The sequence below is a fragment of the Narcine bancroftii genome, chromosome 2 (assembly GCF_036971445.1).
Source record: "Narcine bancroftii isolate sNarBan1 chromosome 2, sNarBan1.hap1, whole genome shotgun sequence".
NCBI classification, from domain to species: Eukaryota; Metazoa; Chordata; class Chondrichthyes; order Torpediniformes; family Narcinidae; genus Narcine; species Narcine bancroftii.
In genome coordinates this window covers 14,857,105-14,875,512 of record NC_091470.1, presented here as the reverse complement: position 1 = coordinate 14,875,512, position 18,408 = coordinate 14,857,105, and the positions used below count along the sequence as shown (strand labels likewise).

Sequence of the window (18,408 nt, the reverse complement as noted above, 5' to 3'; positions counted from 1 at the left end):
ATTTCTCCCGGAAGATCATTCCACACGGCTACCACTCTCTGAGTAAAGAAGTTCCCCCTCATGTTACCTCTAAACCTCTGCCCCTTAATTCTTAACTCATGTCCTCTTGTTTTAAACTTTCCTCCTCTTAACAGAAATAGTCTATCCACATCCATTCTGTCTATCCCTTTCATAATCTTAAATACTTCTATCAAATCCCCTCTCAACCTTCTACGCTCCAAAGAATAAAGACCTAATCTGTCCAATCTCTCCCTATACTCTAGATGCTTAAACCCAGGTAACATTCTGGTAAACCTTCTCTGCACTCTCTCCACTCTGTTTATAACCTTCCTATAATTAGGCGACCAGAACTGCACACAGAACTCCAAATGAGGCCGCACCAACGTCTTATACAATCTCAACATCACCTCCCAACTCCTATATTCCATGCAATGATTGATAAAGGCCAGCATTCTAAAAGCCTTCTTCACCACCCTATTCACGTGAGTTTCTACCTTCAGGGAACGATGTACCGTCACTCCTAAATCTTTCTGCTCTTCTGTATTCCTGAATGCTCTCCCATTTACCACATATGTCCTATTCTGATTCTTCTTACCAAAATGAAGCACCTCACACTTATCAGCATTAAATTCTTTTCTTGACTCCAGATTTTTGCACTATTGATATGTAGAAATTCTGACTTGCCTTCAAGGGAAGAGAATCTCAGGGTTGTATGTGATGTCTGACAATGAATCTGAACTTTGAATGATGGACAGATGGAGCCAGGTGAAGGAGCAGGAAGAATGGAGGTGGATTTAGGAGACAGGAGCGCGATTGGTGGAAGCAGACAATGGCAGATGGAGCCAGGTGGCGGGAGGGGTGGGTGAAGGTGGAAGCAGTTGCTAAAGGAAGGGGTGGCAGCATGATGGGAACAGTGGGTACCAGGGGGCTGGGAGGGGCTTGAAACAAAGTGGGGGAGTGTGAGAAGACCCAGTTAGATGGGGAGGAGATGCAAAGGGGGAGCACAGTGACAGCATCCATGGTGGAAATGGTCAGTCAGCATTTCGGGTCAGAACCCACTGACGAGTCAAATGCAATACATAAATGTGCCGGAGAAACTCAGCAGGTAATGCAGCATCCATGGGAAGTGCAGTGTGACCAACGTTTCGTGTCTGAGCTCTTCGTCAGTAATCAGGAAAAACAACAGATGTCTGAATAAAAAGGTTGGGAGGTGGGAGGAAGGAGTACAAGCTAGCAGGTAAGAGGTCATCAGTGGATACAGGAGGGAGGGTAGAAGGGAAAGAGGCTGAGGTGATGGGGAGAGAGGAGAGGGCTAAGTGAAGCTGAGGAACATTCCCTTTTAATTCAGGTGCCTGATTTCTTTCACTCATACCTTGAGGAATGAGAAAACATCAGCAAAATATCTTTACCTCCTCTGCACGTTGCGAAACCATAGAACTATACAGCTCAGAAACCCTTCTAGTCTGTGCTGGACTACTTTTCTACTGAGTCCCGCTGAACGACACTCAGTCCATAGCTAGCCATACTCTTCCCATCCATGGACCTGCCCAAATTCTTCTCAAAAGTTAAAATTGAGCCCACATTCACCATTTCAGCTAGCAGCTCGTTCCATACTCTCTTATGTGAAGAAGTTCTTCACAAACTTTTCCCCCTTCACTCTTAACCCATGCCCTCTGGTTTGTATCTCACCTACCCTCAGTGGAAAAACCCCATCTATATTTATTCTGACTAGAACCCCCCCCCCCCCCCCCCATGATTTTAAATACTTCTTTCAAATCTCCCCTCATTCTTCTACACTCCGGGGTACAAGAGGCTGAGTTCCTCCAGAATTTCTGTGTCATGATCAAGAAGGGTAACTCGCTGATAGAAAGATAAAGGTGTGGGGAGCAAGGGAGAAGGGGAACAGAGGGGTGGGGAAAGAGGGAGACTGGGGAGGGGGGGGGGGTTCACGGAAATTGAAGAAGCATTGTGAGTGAATGAAATTCAGATTGAAAAGGTTTCCCATCAGAAGTTGCTGGTGGAAAGGATGGAACACGGGATTTGTTGCTTCTGCAAGGACAACCATTTCCTGTGGGAAGCCTGTTGCTCTTCATACTGTATCAGCCTTGATGTTTTGGATGAACTGGTAACAGGCTCATTAGAATATTTTCCATGCTTGTTGCTCATTGTAAAATCAAAGGGGACGAAACCAGGTGGCTGAGTAAAAGGCAAGTACCTCTACTGCTCAAATCCATCTGGAGCGACGGTAATTTTCTCATCTCTCCGGGACTAATTATGAACCACGGGGGAAAATGCAAGAGTTAACTCAAAGCAATTGAATATCTGAGAAAGGAACAGATGCCAAACAAAGGGCACAAGGTGAGAAAAAGGAGGGCAGGGCAGGGGTTCCAATAAACAACAAGAAAAGTGGAAATCCAAATTAAAAACAGAAGTGTTCAGAATACAGCAATTGTGAAGAAAGGCTTTAAACATTTAAACTCTGCAGAGTCGGGGGAAAAGGGGCCGGTGCAGGTCGAGAAATAACAAAGGATGGGAGGAGGTGGTGAGGGAAAAGGACCACACAAGGGGTGTGCAACATGAAAGTCTGCAGACACTGTGATTGCAGTAAAAACACACCAAAATGCTGGAGGGACTCAGCCAGTCTTTTCAGTGTCCATAGGAGACAAAGATATATTGCCAACATTCCGGGCCTGAGGCTTTCTTCAAGGCATAAGAAGAATGAGCCAGAAGCAGGAAACCTCAGAATTCAAACAATGCTGGCTGAAGGGGTGTGCAACAGGGCAGGAGAAAGATAAGGTAAAAAAAAAAGGAAGGTTAGGTAAGAGAGATGAGATTTTCTGCCTGGCCCTCCCAAAGGAGTGAATGCATTTCTGTCCAGTGAATTTGGAATCATGGAATTTTACAGCATGGAAACAGGCCCAACGTGCCTGCAGACACTGTTATTGGAGTAAAAACTCAAATGCTGGAGGAACTCAGCAGGTCTCGCAGCATCGACATGAAGTAGATATGTAACCGACTATGGGCGCTGCAAGACCTGCTGAGTTGTCCAGCATTTCTGTGTTTTTACATGCTGACCACGTCGTTAACCCAAGCTTATTTGCCTGAGTTTGGCTCATAATCATCGATGCCTTTCCTATCCATGAACTTATCTAAATGACTTTTAAACATTACAATTATTCGCACCTCTACACCTTCCTCTGGCAGCTCGTTCCACCACCCTCTGTGTGATAAAACCTGCCCCTTATTTCCTGTTTAAATCATTCCCCTCTCACCTTAAATCTAACCACCTATCCTGGGAAAGTTGCTTCTCCAGCCTCCTAAACTCCTAAATTCCCAGACAATCCAGCTTCTGACCCAATGTATACCTTTGCTAGATTTAGCTTCCCCAGTTCTGGGATAAAGACTACAGAAACACTTCTGGTAATCTGGCACCTATGCGAATTTGGTAGATCTCGGATAAATGTATTTTCCAGTTGTTTGAGACTTACTCTTACAATACCTACTAATACATCTACATTAAAAATAAACAGTTTAAAAGAAAAAAGACAAAAATACTAAAACTGTACTTACACTGAACACACTTCTCTTGCATGAATATATTAACCTTAAAGTATTTTACTTTATTTTCAGTCACATTCTTTGAAAACATTTAACTATCATTGCATCTGCAGGTTCCTCCCCCTCCATGGAGCCGCCCAAAAGTCAAACAATAACATTATAGGTAATTGACCCCCCTATCCCAAGTTTACAGATAAAGCCTCTGACAGGGTGACTCTTACAAAGCAGGGTTAAGGAGACACCCCAATGGCGAGTGGCATCAATTAGCTCTTCATCCTGGGTGATTCCATTGCTGTTTCACACAACTTTATTCAAACAGCTGCTATGAGCAAGGCCCTCCGCTCACTGAATAATTGCTCCCATCTTCACCAAAGGTTTATGTGTTAATTTAAAGAACATTTGCTTTTATAACTTTTAAACTACATATTTTTTACCTATTAGTTTATTCTTATTTATTTTAATGTTTAAAATTTACGACTCGATTTTTTTTCTGTTTGCTTGAATTCCACATACCAGAGTTTTGCTCTATTTACCAGATTCATGGCTTTAGAAACCTTTGTAAGATATCCCCCCTTCCAGGAAAAAAAAGTCTCAGCCCAGTTAGCCTCCTGTTACAATTCAAGTTCCCCAGTCCCGTTAACATTCTTGTGAATCATTTCTACAACCTTCTCAGCTTAATATCTTTTCTACAGGTGGGTGACCAAACCGCACCCAGCATTTCTGCCCATCAGTTGTTGCAGATGAAAAGTAGTTCCTGAGAGGCTGGAGCTATTCACAGACATGGTGCAGATGAGCAGGATACCCTCTCGGAATGGTGTCTGAGAACTTTTGGCAAAGGGGAAATCCAAAGATTGGCAAACACTGCCATGATCTGTGATCCCAGCAGTATTAATAGGCACCCTTCTTAAAATAGACATAGGACCATACAGCATAGAAAAGGCCCTTCAGCCCATCATTGGGATAGACACGTGAAAATGCAGGGGATAGTAGGATATCTATGGAGTGGAGGCGGCAGAGTTTTCATTTGATTTGGGCACCATGTTTGGTACAGACCTGTGGGCCGAATGGCCTGGAATGTACTGCGCTTCTCCATTCTGACCATCAAGTGCCCATGCACACTAATCTCACTTACCAAAACTTGGTCTGTAACTTCTAACATTGGCAATTCCATGATGTGTCTACATATTAATTAAATGTTAAATTATAAGTCCACTTTTTGTCAAAGAACATTGAAGAGTACAGCACAGGTCTTTTGGCCCATTATGTTATCCCAACCTATAAAAGTTTATCTGATTGCTTCGCCAGGTCCACCTCCAACAGTGCCATCAAGTTTGCAGGGGATACAATAGTTGCCCTCATGAGCAACAATGATGAGTCGCCCTGCAGAAAAGAGGTGGAAAATCTCGTGATCTGGTGCGAGAATAACAACCTGTGGACGAGACAAAGGAGATGATCGTGGACTTCAGGAGGACCAGGAACGACTACCCTCCACTACATCAACAATTCTCTAGTGGAGAGAGAGAGGAGAGCATCAAGTTCCTTGGAGTAACCTATCATGGATGCACATCTCCTCACTTGTCAGGAAGGAGCAACAGTGGCTGCATTTCCTGAGAAGACTGAGCGGGCAAGGCTACCAGCCACCATTACGTCAATCTTCTATAAGAGCTCTATCGAGAGTGTCCAGGCCAGCTGCATCACAGTGTGGTACGGTTGCTGCAGAGAAATGAATCAGGAACATAAGAGTGGCAGAGAGGATCACTGGAGTCTCCCTCCCCTCCTATCGATGTGATCTACTGGGATCATTGTCTGAAGAGGGCGTGCAAAATCATTGAGGAACCCTTCCACCCTACACACAGCATTTTTCAGCTGTTCCCATCGGGAAAGAGATACAGGAGGATCAGAGCCAGCACCACCAAGCTGAGAAACAGCTTCTTCCCACGGGCAGTGAGAATGCTGAATGTCTAACCATCCAAGGCGCTCATATTCATTAATTAATATTTATTTATTGATTACATATATGAATTACATATATGAATTGTTTTCTGTCTGGTTGTTTTCTGTCTGGTTGTCTATCTGCATATTTTGCACTGAGAACTGGAGAACGCAGAGGTTTGGTGTGTCGTGGGAAGCCCTGGCAAACTTTGACTGATGTGTGGTGGAAAGTGTGCTGACCGGCTGCATCACAGCTTGGTATGGAGGCAACGATACCTCTGAGTGGAAAGCCCTGCAAAAGGAGTGGTCACAGCCCAGTACATGATAGGCAAAACTCTCCCCACCACTGAGAACATCTACAGGGAACGCTCCCATCGGAGACCAACAGCAATCATGAAGGATCCTCACTGCCATCGGGAAAGAGGTATAGGTGTCACAGGCTTTGCCCCACCAGGTTCACGAATAGTTACTATCCTCAATGATCAGACTCAAACTCATTTAAGGACTCTAATGCTCATTATTTATTACTGTACACAGTCCAAAAATCCAGACTGCTTGGGGATTGAGTCGATCTAGATTTTCCTGATGATCAGGCAGTACTTTTAAAATTCAAATTTAACGAGGAGTAAAGAAGAGTTGGACAGGTACATTTTGATAGCAAATACAGCTGCTTCATTTATCAAAACGTGCAGTTTTAATGAAAAATAAAGTCACCAAGCGTGGTTGGTTGCTTGTTGCTGCTGTGTATCTGTGGCGCTTACACACGCTCGGTCGCACACCCTCAAAACCCCGCTAAGTTTAAAGAGCTTGAGAGATTTTGAAAAGTCCAGATTCCCGGGTAGTCCAGATTTCTGGCCCCTGTATTTTTGGATTTCATTATAATTTTTATATTTACATCCACATTTACACAGTTTGTTTACAGCTATTGAGCCCATCAGAGAAAAGAATCTCAGGAGGTGAATGTGATGTCATGTAATGGACTGTGACAATAAATCTGATCTTTGAAGCCCCTGAACAGTTGAACTGAGCTGTCGAAACAAGTTCTACGTGCTCTCACAGGTGGACATGCAAGATCCTGTGCCAAGATGTTGAAGAACAGTGGAGCCCAGTGTCCTGGACAATGTTCATCCATCAATCAATGGTCATTGTTGCATTTTGGTCTGAGACGGTGCACAAATGGACCCCTGCCCATTTATTATCATAACTGCTTCCAAAAAAAATGCATCGCTTGTGGTTTTTTTTAAATGTCATGGGAATGCCAAGCTTTCCTTCTTTCCGCAGAGCAGCAGGAGTCAGGGGATGTGACCGCGCAAATTCAAGTGCCTTCTACACTTGCGCCCTACCTATTAAACTGTTGACAAGGAAGAGGCTTGATTGCTACAATAACAGGCTATTCTCCTATTCCTTTGATCTACTATTCTACTTTTATTTAATTCATTGAATGCATTTCCAAAAGCAACTAAAGAGGTCCTTGTTGTACTAACCAATTCATAAGTAAATTGCTTGTAATATTAGAGATCTCTGAACAAATTGAGGCTCTTAATGGTAGTTTTAACAATACTGTAGTACTTTCATCCGATTTCAAGTGCTGTTCTCAATGCAATGAAATTTACACTGTACTATTTGATAGTTCCCATCAAGCACAGAGTGGAACAGGTTTAGAACTAATTGACGAACACACACTGTGCCAAGGGCTAAAGGACTTCATGAACAGAAATACAGAGGCCTCACTGCAAGATGCAAACCACCAGTTAGCCACAGAAACAGGATGGGCAGATTTCAGTTTGCCAAAAAGTATTTAAAAGAATTCTGGATAATGGTCTTGTCGACAGATGAGACCAAGGTTAACCTGTATCAGAGTGATGGCAAGAGCAAAGTGTAGAGACATAAATGAACTGCCCAAGATGCAAAGCAGATCACCTTTGCCATGGATGCATCTTGCAGTGTAGTCTCTGACGACTCAATTTCTCCTCACAGACTATCCCCTTCTCTGGAATCAGCCTGGTGAACCTCCAAAGCCAGTACATTGTTCCTCATGTAAGGAGACCCGAACTGTATGCAGTGCAGCTTAACTTCCCTGCCTTTAAAATTCCACTCCTCCAGCAATGAAGGCCAACATTCCATTTGTCCTCTTGATAGTCCGCTGCATCTGAGGACAGTAGTCATTGACATATCCACAACCGGCCTCCTGAAGAGCATTTCTGATCTGTTGGGCAGGCATTTCAAGGTTTTTCTTCATTATGATGAGAATTCTTCTGTCATCAGTAGTGGAGGATCTTCCTTGGAATACCAGTCCCTTTATGATTACTGAGCTCACCAGTATGCTCCTTCTTCGTAATAATGTTCCAAAGAGTTGATTTTGATAATCCTAAGGTTCGGGCGATGTCTCTTGCTGTTTTATTCTTGTGTTTCAGCCTCATAATGACTTCTTTGACTTTCCTTGGCACAACTCTGGTCCTCATGTTGAAAAATAGCAACTACTGGCTCCAAAGATGATCAAAAGCTGCAAGCCCAGCTCTCTTATACCTGCACCAATGAAGCAATTAAACACACCTGAGTACTCACAAACACCTGTGAAGTCAAAAGTCCCAAACATTATGGTTCCCTGAAATGAAAAGTTCTGTAATTTCTACATGGTCAAACCAAAATGTCTACAAATAATCTTGCATAAAATCTGGAATGTGCACTTTAATTATTTAATTACATGTGAATTGTTTGATTATAAATTTAAAACAGTGGAGCACAGGGTCAAATAAAGGAAAAAAGTGTCTTTGTCCCAAACATTGTGGAGGCCGCAACAAATTCCACAGTTTCACTATCCTCTGGCTGAAGTCATTCCTCCGCATCTCTATTCTATGTGGACGGCCTTGAATTCTGAAGTTGTGCCCTCTTGTCCTAGTAAAGACACAAAAATGCTGGAGGAACTCAGCAGGTCTTGCAATGCCCATAGGAGGTAAAGAGAAATAACCAACGTTTTGGGCTTGAGCCCTTCATCGAGGTACGGCTCAGGCCTGAAATGTTGGTTATATTTCTCTACCTCCTGCGGGTGCTAGTTCCTCCAGCAGTTTTGTGGCTTTACTACATTGACAGCATCTACTTTTATGTTTCACCCCCCACCCCCTCTTGTCCTGGACACTCCCACCATGGGAAACAACCTTTCTGCACCTACTCTGTGGGTGCAGATAGAATTTCACTTGTGGGGAACATACGACTGAACCAAAATTAGGGCCCAGAAATATACTGATTGTAAACCGTTCAGGAAGTTTTTTCTTAAACTTCCATTCAGAGTACAGAATCGCTCACAGATCAGAGGATAGTTCAGTGCTATAGAATTATAAAGAAATAGGAGCAGGAATCGGCCTGTCGAGCCTGTTCCGCCATTCAATGAGATCATGGCTGATCTGATGATAGGCTCATCTCCACCTACCTGCCTTTTCCCTGTATCCCTTCAATCCCCTACTATGAAAAAGTCTATCCAACCTTGTCTTAAATATATTTACTGAGGCTGCTTCCATTGCTTCAATGGGCAGTGAATTCCACAGATTCACCACCCTTCTCAAATCCATCCTAAATCTACAATCCTGAATTTTGAGGCTATGTCTTCTCGTCCTGGTCTCCCCTACCAATGGAAACAACTTACCTACCTCTATTTCATAATTTTTATGCATTTCTAGAAGATCCCTTCTCATTCTTCTAAATTCCAGTAAGTACAGTCCCAGACGACTCAATCTCTCCTCACAGGCCCTTCTCTGGAATCAGCCTGGTGAACCTCCTTTGCACTGCCTCCAAAGGAACTTTTTATACATAGTTCCTCAAGTAAGGAGAACAGAACTGTACACAGTACTCCAGATTTGGTCCCACCAGTATTTTGTACAGCTGCAGCATAACTTCCTGGCCTTTAAAATTCCACCCCTCGAGCAATGGAAGCCAACATTCTATTTGCCTTCTTGATAGTCTACTGCATCTGCAAACTAATCTTTTGCATTTAATGCACAAGCGCTCCCAAGTCCTTCTGTACAGCACCATGCTGCAATCGCTTGCCATTTAAATAATGTTCTGGTCTTCCATTTTTCTTTCCAAAGTGGATAACCTCCCATTTGCCAATATTGTCCTCCATCTGCCAGACCCTTGCCCACTCACTTTACCTGTCTGTATCTCTCTGCACAATTTGCTATTCCACTCAATTTAGCGTCATCAGCAAACTTAGATACACGACACTCTGTCCCCTCTTCCAGATCGTTAATGTATATTGTAAACAGATGTGGGCCCAGCACCGACCCCTGTGGCACCCCATTCACCACCGATTGTCAACTGGAAAAACCATACCCCAACTCTTTGTTTTCTATTGGTTAAATCAAGTCAAGTGTATTGTCATCTGACTCGACAAGTACAACCCGATGGAACGGTATTCTCCGGTCCTTGGTGCAAACACTCAGACACAACACACATACAGATAATAATACATATGCAGGACATGTATTTCAATCTATATAAATAAATAAATAGATTGCGGAAAATCAGAATCTTGGGTTGTCAGTGTGAGTAGCTCCTTTGGTCGTTCAGCATTCACGCTGCCCGTGAGAAGGAGCTGTTCCTCAGTCTGGTGGTGCTGGCTCAGATAGTCCTGGATCTCTTCCTTGACAGGAACGTCTGAAAGATGCTGTGTGCGGGGTAATTTTGTGCGCCCTCTTCAGACAATGATCCCAGTAGATCACGTTGATGGGAGGGGGGGTGGGGGGTCACTTCAGTGATCCTGTCACTCTTATGGTCCTATGGATTGACCTCCGATCCATTTCTCTGCAGTAATCGTTCCCCACTGTGATGCAGCTGGCCAGGGCGCTCTCAATAGAGCTCCTATAGAAGGTTGACATAATGGTGGCCATTAGGTTTGCCCGCTTCTGTCTTCTCAGGAAGTGCAGTGGCTGTTATGCCTTCCTAACAAGTGAGGAGATGTTGTGTGTCCAAGATAGGTCACTAGTTAAGTGAACACCAATGAAATTCCAATCATTTTACCAATGCTCTATCCATGCTAATACATCACCCCCTACTCTATGCATCCTTATCTTCTGTACATCTTTTATATGGCAACTTACTGAACGCCTTCTGGAAACCCAGAAGTGAGAATGAGGAAATTAATTATTTACTGTAACAAGACATAGTGAAAAGCTTTGTTTTGCGTGCTATCTTAGCAAATCAACCCATGCTTAATGACAGCAGGTAGTGAAATTATAAAACAAGTAGTGTTATAGTACGTCAAGAAGTACAAGTTATTCCAGGATATCATGTAGGGCATAGACAAAAGTACAGTTAAACAAGACAATGTCTTTTTGGTGCGAGGTCCATTCAAGAGACTAATAACAGCAGGAAGGAATCTGGAGGTTTGTGCTTTCATGCTGATGTCAGGAGTGGGATGACTGGGGTGGGAATGGGTCCTTTCATTGCAAACAGAGGAACTTAGCAGTCAACTTCCCACTGCTGGCTCAAGGTTGCAACACCTGCAGTTTTTGTGTTGCTCTGGGACCTTTAATGTGCTCCGAGGCAGCAGGAGGTGCAGATGGAGCAGTGGCTGGAGTGGAAACATTTGCATTGACAAGATGGGCCGAATGGCCACCTTCTGAGCTGTGAATTATGCATTTCCATCTCCACGTGGGAAAGCATTTCCAGTGAATGTGCTCCTGTGACTAGATTTGTGGTGGGCACTGGCTACAAAAACAAAGTCACACTGCAACTAGAATCTGCTCCTGGTAGAGGTGAAATTAGTGTGACAAGTTTGCATAATTTGTTAAACAATGAAGGTGAAATTTACAACAAAAGATCTGGCAGGGAAGAATGCACGGACGCATGATATGAAATGCATTACAAGGACAGACTTTTGTGCTTTTGGTTTAGTAGTTCGTTGCTGGCTATTCATGTTCTTGCCTTAACGTTGTTGTCACAAATCTCATCCTCATTTACAAATGTGTCCAGTTCCAGAGAGGAATGCTCTATTTTTGGTTGTAAGTCATTCTCCCGATGGGTAGCTTTAGGGCATTCCTTAATGAGATGTAGCCAACGTGGACACAATGAGTTGGTGGCGTGTAGATAGCGAAGAAAGAAGCAGCAGGATACAGGTCAGGTGGAAAAAAGCGCAGAACGCTGGCAGGTGGAATTAAATCCTGGCAAGTGTGCGGTGATGTATTATTGGGAAGTCCAATCAGTCTCGGAAATGTGCAGCAAATGGCAGGGTGCTAATTATTTTATTTACTGCTGCGAGGTGGTTGATATGAATGTTTGCACGGTGCAGGGAAAACAATGAATTTCATGACTTGTTCATGACAATCGATTCTGATTCTGCGCAGAGGGACCTTGGGATTGAAGCCCACAGTTCCTTGAAGGTGGCCACACAGTTAAATAGGATTGTGAAGAAGGCATACGACAAGCATGCCTTCATAGGTCAAGGGATAGGATATAATAATTAGGACACCAGCGCTGGCTGGGTCACACTTGGAAGGCTGTGTGACGTTCTGGATGAGGCTGTGCTATTTCTCGTCTATTCCTGATGTATTAGGGATTAGAAGCACAGAACATTACAGCACAGAAAACAGACCCTTCGGCCCTTCTAGTCTGTGCCAAACTATTATTCTGCCTCGTCCCACTGACCTGCACCCAGTCCTTATCACTCCGTTCCCCTCCCATCCACGTACCTGTCCGAATTTTTCTTAAATGTTAAATTTGAGCCCACATTCACCACCTCACCACCAAGCACTCCCACCACTCTGTGTGAAGAAATTTATCCCTCATGCTCCCCCTAAACCTTTTCCTTTTCACCCTTAACCCATGTCCTTTGGTTGGTATCTCACAAAGCATACAAATGATAATTTATGTACCTGGGAAGCTGCAACTTTATTGACCCTGTAGATATCACACTAAACCATATTTCCATCTGGTCCATGTCCTGCTGTGTTATTTGACAGCCTTCCTCTCTAACCACGGCTCTCCCAATTTTTGTGAAATCGGAAACTTACTAATAGGCCACCTACATTTCTGTCCAAATCATTTACATGTCACGAAGAACAGTGCCCAGAACTGATCCCACCAGGGCACCACTGGCACAGACCTCCAGTCAGAATAACACTCCTCCGCCATAATTTGGCCTTGTGAAGCCAACCCAATTTTGAATCCCAACCAACAAGTCACTAGTTCCTATGTGCCTTAATCCTTTGGATCTCCCTATCATGAGAGACAACACCAGGACTTAGCTAATCTTTCTATGCATTTCCAAATGGTCAGACTGCATCAGTACTGCTAACATAGCGCTTCACACAACACTATTACAGCAACCATGAAGAGGGGATAATGAAGAAGGTTTTCAAGGATTGCAGAGGGATTTGGGCTGCTTAGAAAAGTGGGTTGAAAAATGGCAGATGGAATTTAATGCTGATAAGTGTGAGGTGCTTCATTTTGGTAAGAATCAGAATAGGACATACGTGGTAAATGGGAGAGCATTGAGGAATACAGAAGAGCAGAAAGATTTAGGAGTGACGGTACATCGTTCCCTGAAGGTAGAAACTCACGTGAATAGGGTGGTGAAGAAGGCTTTTAGTATGCTGGCCTTTATCAATCATTGCATGGAATATAGGAGTTGGGAGGTGATGTTGAGATTGTATAAGACGTTGGTGCGGCCTAATTTGGAGTTCTGTGTGCAGTTCTGGTCGCCTAATTATAGGAAGGATATAAACAGAGTGGAGAGAGTGCAGAGAAGGTTTACCAGAATGTTACCTGGGTTTAAGCATCTAGAGTACAGGGAGAGATTGGACAGATTAGGTCTTTATTCTTTGGAGCGTAGAAGGTTGAGAGGGGATTTGATAGAAGTATTTAAGATTATGAAAGGGATAGACAGAGTGGATGTGGATAGACTATTTCCGTTAAGAGGAGGAAAGATTGAAACAAGAGGACATGAGTTAAGAATTAAGGGGCAGAGGTTTAGAGGTAACATGAGGGGGAACTTGTTTACATAGAGAGTGGTAGACGTGTGGAATGATCTTCCGGGAGAAATAGTGGCGGCGGAGTCAATTGTATTATTTAAGAAAAGGTTGGACAGGTCTATGGAATGGAAAACTCCAAGGAGTGATTATGAACTCTGGAATCCGGATTGAGGCATTGATCTCAACTGAGGCTATCACAAAGGAATTACCCAGATACTTTCTTATTTCCTCCTCGACCACCACCATGGTGTGGATAAACATTGCAAAGCTTGTCGGAGTGCCAACAAACAAACTATGATTCCCAAAGAACTATCAGTAAATTCAACCAAGCCCCCACTCAGAACCTTTCCTTGTCCTCTAGATGGTCATGGATCTTCCAAGAACAAGTTGCTTTTACACATGTGCGGTTTGAGGGGCTGTCTGACCATCTCCTGGTCCCAAACTTGCTGAACCAATGCAGCACTGCACCAAACCACCTGCACGGGGTCAGCAGTTATTGTATTTTCCTTGCTTCTGAAATTGTAGCTTACTTTTCCTATCATAAGATTGCCAGAGTCAATGGCAATAGTTCTAGAATAATGGGTTCTAGAATAACGAGTTCTAGAATACGAATCTGGATTTCCTTCACTCAAGGACATTAATGGACCAGATAGGTTTATAGAACATAGAACAATTCAGCACAGTTCAGGCCTTTCGGCCCTCGATGTTTATGATGACATTCTGGTAAATTTATACATAGTCCAAGCTTTCGTCTGTCATGGTGCGTTGTGCTGGAGAAACTCAGCAGGTCTCACAGCATCCAGAAATAAAAGGTCCCCAACGCTTCGGGCCTGAGCCCTTCATCAAGGTACAAGCAAAAAGCAGGCAGGTGCCTGAATAAATAGATGGGGAAGGGGAGGAAGGGGAAGGGGCAGGGGCATAGGCTAACAGGTAAGAGAGGGAGTCGTAAATTTATTTCTCCATCTCATTACTCCTGAATAATGCATCCAGTAACATTAGCACACCTCATCTCTTTCATGGGAAAAGTTGCTCAGTGTGATTAACAAGCATCAACTGAATCTTGTTCTGGCTGCTTTTGTTAACTGGATCCATTTAACCAATTACAATACTTCTCTACACACCATATAGCTAGAATATCACAGCTCAAGATAGGAAGCTTTGATCAGCGCATTCCAAAAAGAATTACATGTCCCAGGATTTAATTAAAAGAAATTGAATAGACAATTTACGATCAGATGCGCGAAAACCTGAAGACCAAACGATGCAGAAATCATGAGTGATCAGGATCATTCTGCAGGAGATCAACCTGAGACTGTGCCAGTTCACCATCATCTGTTCAATCTGTCAAAGAAAGAACATAAATCCATTTTTCCTGCCAGCCCAGTTCGGATCTGCAAATGTTCAATTTACTCACTCCTGAAAGAGACAGCACAAGTTCACCCCATGATCTTGCTCATTTGCTGGCTGCATCCGTATCCTATGTGTGTGAAATATTGCAGTGCAGTTCATGTTCATTTTAACACTGTGGATAAATGGATGGGCTCAGAAGTTCCTTTTTAGTGCAACTCTGGCATATGAGTGCCTTTATTCTCTCCCTTCTGGTCCAAAGGATCCTTTTACTGTCATGTTGTAATATGTTAAAATGCAATTTATATGATATACAGGTATCCCCCCGCTATCCGAAAGTAGAGCGTTCCTATGAAACCATTTGTAAGCCAAAATGGTGTAAAGCGAAGAAGCGATTACCATTAATTTATATAGGAAACATTTTTGAGTGTTCCAGACCCACTGCCCCGCATTCTCCAGACACTCCCCACAGATCCCACTGCCCTGTACTCTCAGCCCCCACACTTTTTAAAAACATAGAAACATAGAAGATAGGAGCAGGAGTAGGTCATTCGACCCTTTGAGCCTGCTCCGCCATTCAACGAGATCATGGCTGATCTTAAAGTTCAGTACCCCGTCCCCGCCTTCTCTCCGTAACCTTTAATACCCTTATACTGAAGAAATAGATCTAATTCCCTCTTAAATAGATTTAATGATCCTGCCTCTACTGCCCTCTGTGGCAATGAATTCCACAGATTCACCACTCTCTGAGTAAAGAAATTCCTCCTCATCTCGGTCCTAAATGGTTTGCCTATTATCCTCAAACCATGGCCCCGGGTTCTGGATTTTCCCATCCTTGGAAACATCCCATCTGCATCCACTCTGTCCAGTCCTGCCAGAATTTTATAGGTCTCTATGAGATCCCCTCTCAATCTTCTAAACTCCAGGGAGTACAATCCCAATTTGCGCAATCTTTCCTCCTAAGTCATTCCTGCCATTCCAGGTATCAGCCTGGTGAATCGCCTCTGCACTCCCTCCATTGCAAGAACATCCTTCCTTAGATAAGGTGACCAAAACTGCACACAATACTCCAGGTGGGGTCTCACCAAGGCCCTGTACAGCTGCAGTAAGGTATCCTTGTTCCTAGACTCAAGCCCTCTTGATATGAAGGCCTTTTTGCCTTTTTAACCGCCTGCTGTACTTGCATGCTCGCCTTCAGAGACTGATGTACAAGTACCCCTAGGTCTCTCTGCACTTCCCCATCTCTTAATCTATTGCCATTCAAATAGTAATCTGCCCTCCGGTTTGTATGACCAAAGTGGATAACCTCATATTTATCCACATTGTAGTGCATTTACCATGTATCTGCCCAGTCCCTCAATTTATCCAAATCACACTGGAGCTTCCTGACCCCCTCTTCCGTGCACACAACCCCTCCTAGCTTAGTGTCATCTGCGAATTTGGAGATATTCCATCCAATCCCCTCATCCAGATCATTAATGTAAATTGTGAACAGCTGGGGTCCCAGTACAGATCCCTGTGGTACCCCACTGGTCACCGCCTGCCACTCAGAAAACGAGCCATTTATCCCAACTCTCTGTCTTCTACCTGCCAGCCAGTTCTCAATCTACATCAATACCTTGCCCCCAATCCCATGAGCCTTGATTTTGGAAGCCAGTCATTTATGCGGGACCTTATCGAAGGCCTTTTGGAAGTCCAGGTACACCACATCCACTGGCTCTCCCCCATCTATTTTACCTGTCACCATCTCAAACATTATTATCTTTTATTATAATTTTTTATTTTTCACCCTGTGAACCATATCAACCAAAATACATACAAACATTTCCTTCTTAAATGTACACAGTGGCATTTTCTCCCTTTTTTCCCACCTACCTTCCCTCCCCCCTTCCCAGCCCCTCCAAAACCAATAAACATTCAACATATTCAATACAAAAAAACCATTAAACGATGTAATCACACAATGAAAAATAAACAAGAAAAATATGTCATATACTTTTACACAGTGGATCAAGTCATTTTGTCTTATCATTTTAGGGGGTTCAGTCCCCACACTGATCCCACTGCCTCATGCTCTCCCAACGGCCCGCTCTCAACCCCTACACTGATCCCACTGCCCCATGCTCTATCGCTCGCTCTCAGTTCCCACACTGATCCCACCGCCATGCACTCTCCCGACAGCCCTGTATCAGTCCCCACACTGATCCCACTGCCATGCACTCTCCAGACAGCCCTGTATCAGTCCCCACACTGATCCCACTGCCCTGCACTGTCCCAACAGTGCGCTGAACATTACTTTTGCTTTTTGCCTTTTTTTGTAAAAGCGAAAATCCTCTTTGGGTTTCTTTCTGTTAGCAAAATAGGATACTAATGTCAGTCTTTCGTAAAGGCGAAGTGGAGTAAAGCGACCTTGCGAAAAACAGGGGATACCTATACTACTTTTGTCTGCCATAAGGCAACGTGTCTCATTGAACCCCCTAAAATGATAAGACAAAATGACTTGATCCACTGTGTAAAAGTATATGACATATTTTTCTTGTTTATTTTTCATTGTGTGATGACATCTCCTAACAATAGGAGAAAGAAAAGCAAAAGGGAGTCTCTTTAGAGTCAAAGAGTGTCCATGGATTCACCTCCAGCAGTCATTGGATCCTCACAGACCACAGTTTAGATCATTGGTAATCTGAGCTCCAAATCTAAACCTCCAACATAATCAAGAAGACTTCAGCGCCTGAGGCCCTCCTATCCCTCAACACACTCTCGAATCCTGGTTCTCATACCTGCCTCCCTGGCAGCCCACAGCCTATGTGGGTCCTTCAATGACAGGACTATCCAGAGGACTAGCATGAGAGACTGGTTTATTCCAAAATGGAGTACATTTGCTGAAGTCCAGAATGGAGTTCTCCATCCTGCCCCAACACACTCAATGCAATGTTTTGAAATCCCATTGCTTGGAAACCTTTCAAACAATGACGGCTTAGTGATGTGATGGCTTTGTGTCAGTAGACTGGTCAGTATTCAAGGATTTAGCAAACAATCTCGATGAACACACCGCCATCATTGCTACCTTCATCAGGAAGGGTGGAGAAGACTGCGTGACTAAGACGATTAAGGTATTTCCCAATCGGACACCTGGAAGTTAACACACTGCTGAAGGCCGGGTTTGAACCATAGAAGCACAGAAACAGGCCTCTTTGGCCCTTCTAGTCTGTGCTGAACCATTTATTTTGCCTAGTCCATAGCCCTCCATACCTCTCCCATCCATGTACCTGTCCAAATTCTTCTTAAATGTTAAAATTGAGCCTGCATTCACCACTTCAGCTGTCAGCACGTTCCACACCCCCACCACTCTTCGTGTGGAAAAAGTTCCCCCTCATGTTCCCCCTAAACATTCCCCCTTTCACCCTTAACCCATGTCCTCTGGTTTCTATCTCACCTACTCTCAGTGTAAAAAGCCGACCTACATTTACTCTGTCTCTCCCCCTCATAATTTTAAACACCTCTATCAAATCTCCCCTCATTCTTCTACATTCCAGGGAATAAAGTCCTAACCTTTCCCTATAACTCAGTTCCTGAAGTCTGGGCAACAATATAATAAATCTTCTCT

The 18,408-nt window shown here is 43.7% G+C and overlaps 1 protein-coding gene across 3 annotated transcripts in view; it reads right to left on the bottom strand.

Moving 5' to 3' along the window:
* efcab11 (EF-hand calcium binding domain 11) overlaps positions 1-18,408 on the bottom strand; it is an 88,496-nt gene that overhangs the window by 18,413 nt on the left and 51,675 nt on the right. Inside the window, exon 6 of one of the 3 annotated variants that reach the window (XR_011351041.1) lies at positions 14,684-14,795. The exons of the other annotated variants lie outside the window; for them this stretch is intronic. The gene's annotated coding sequence lies outside the window, so the exon portion shown is untranslated. The remainder of the gene's footprint in view (positions 1-14,683; positions 14,796-18,408) is intronic. 3 annotated transcript variants of the gene reach the window in all.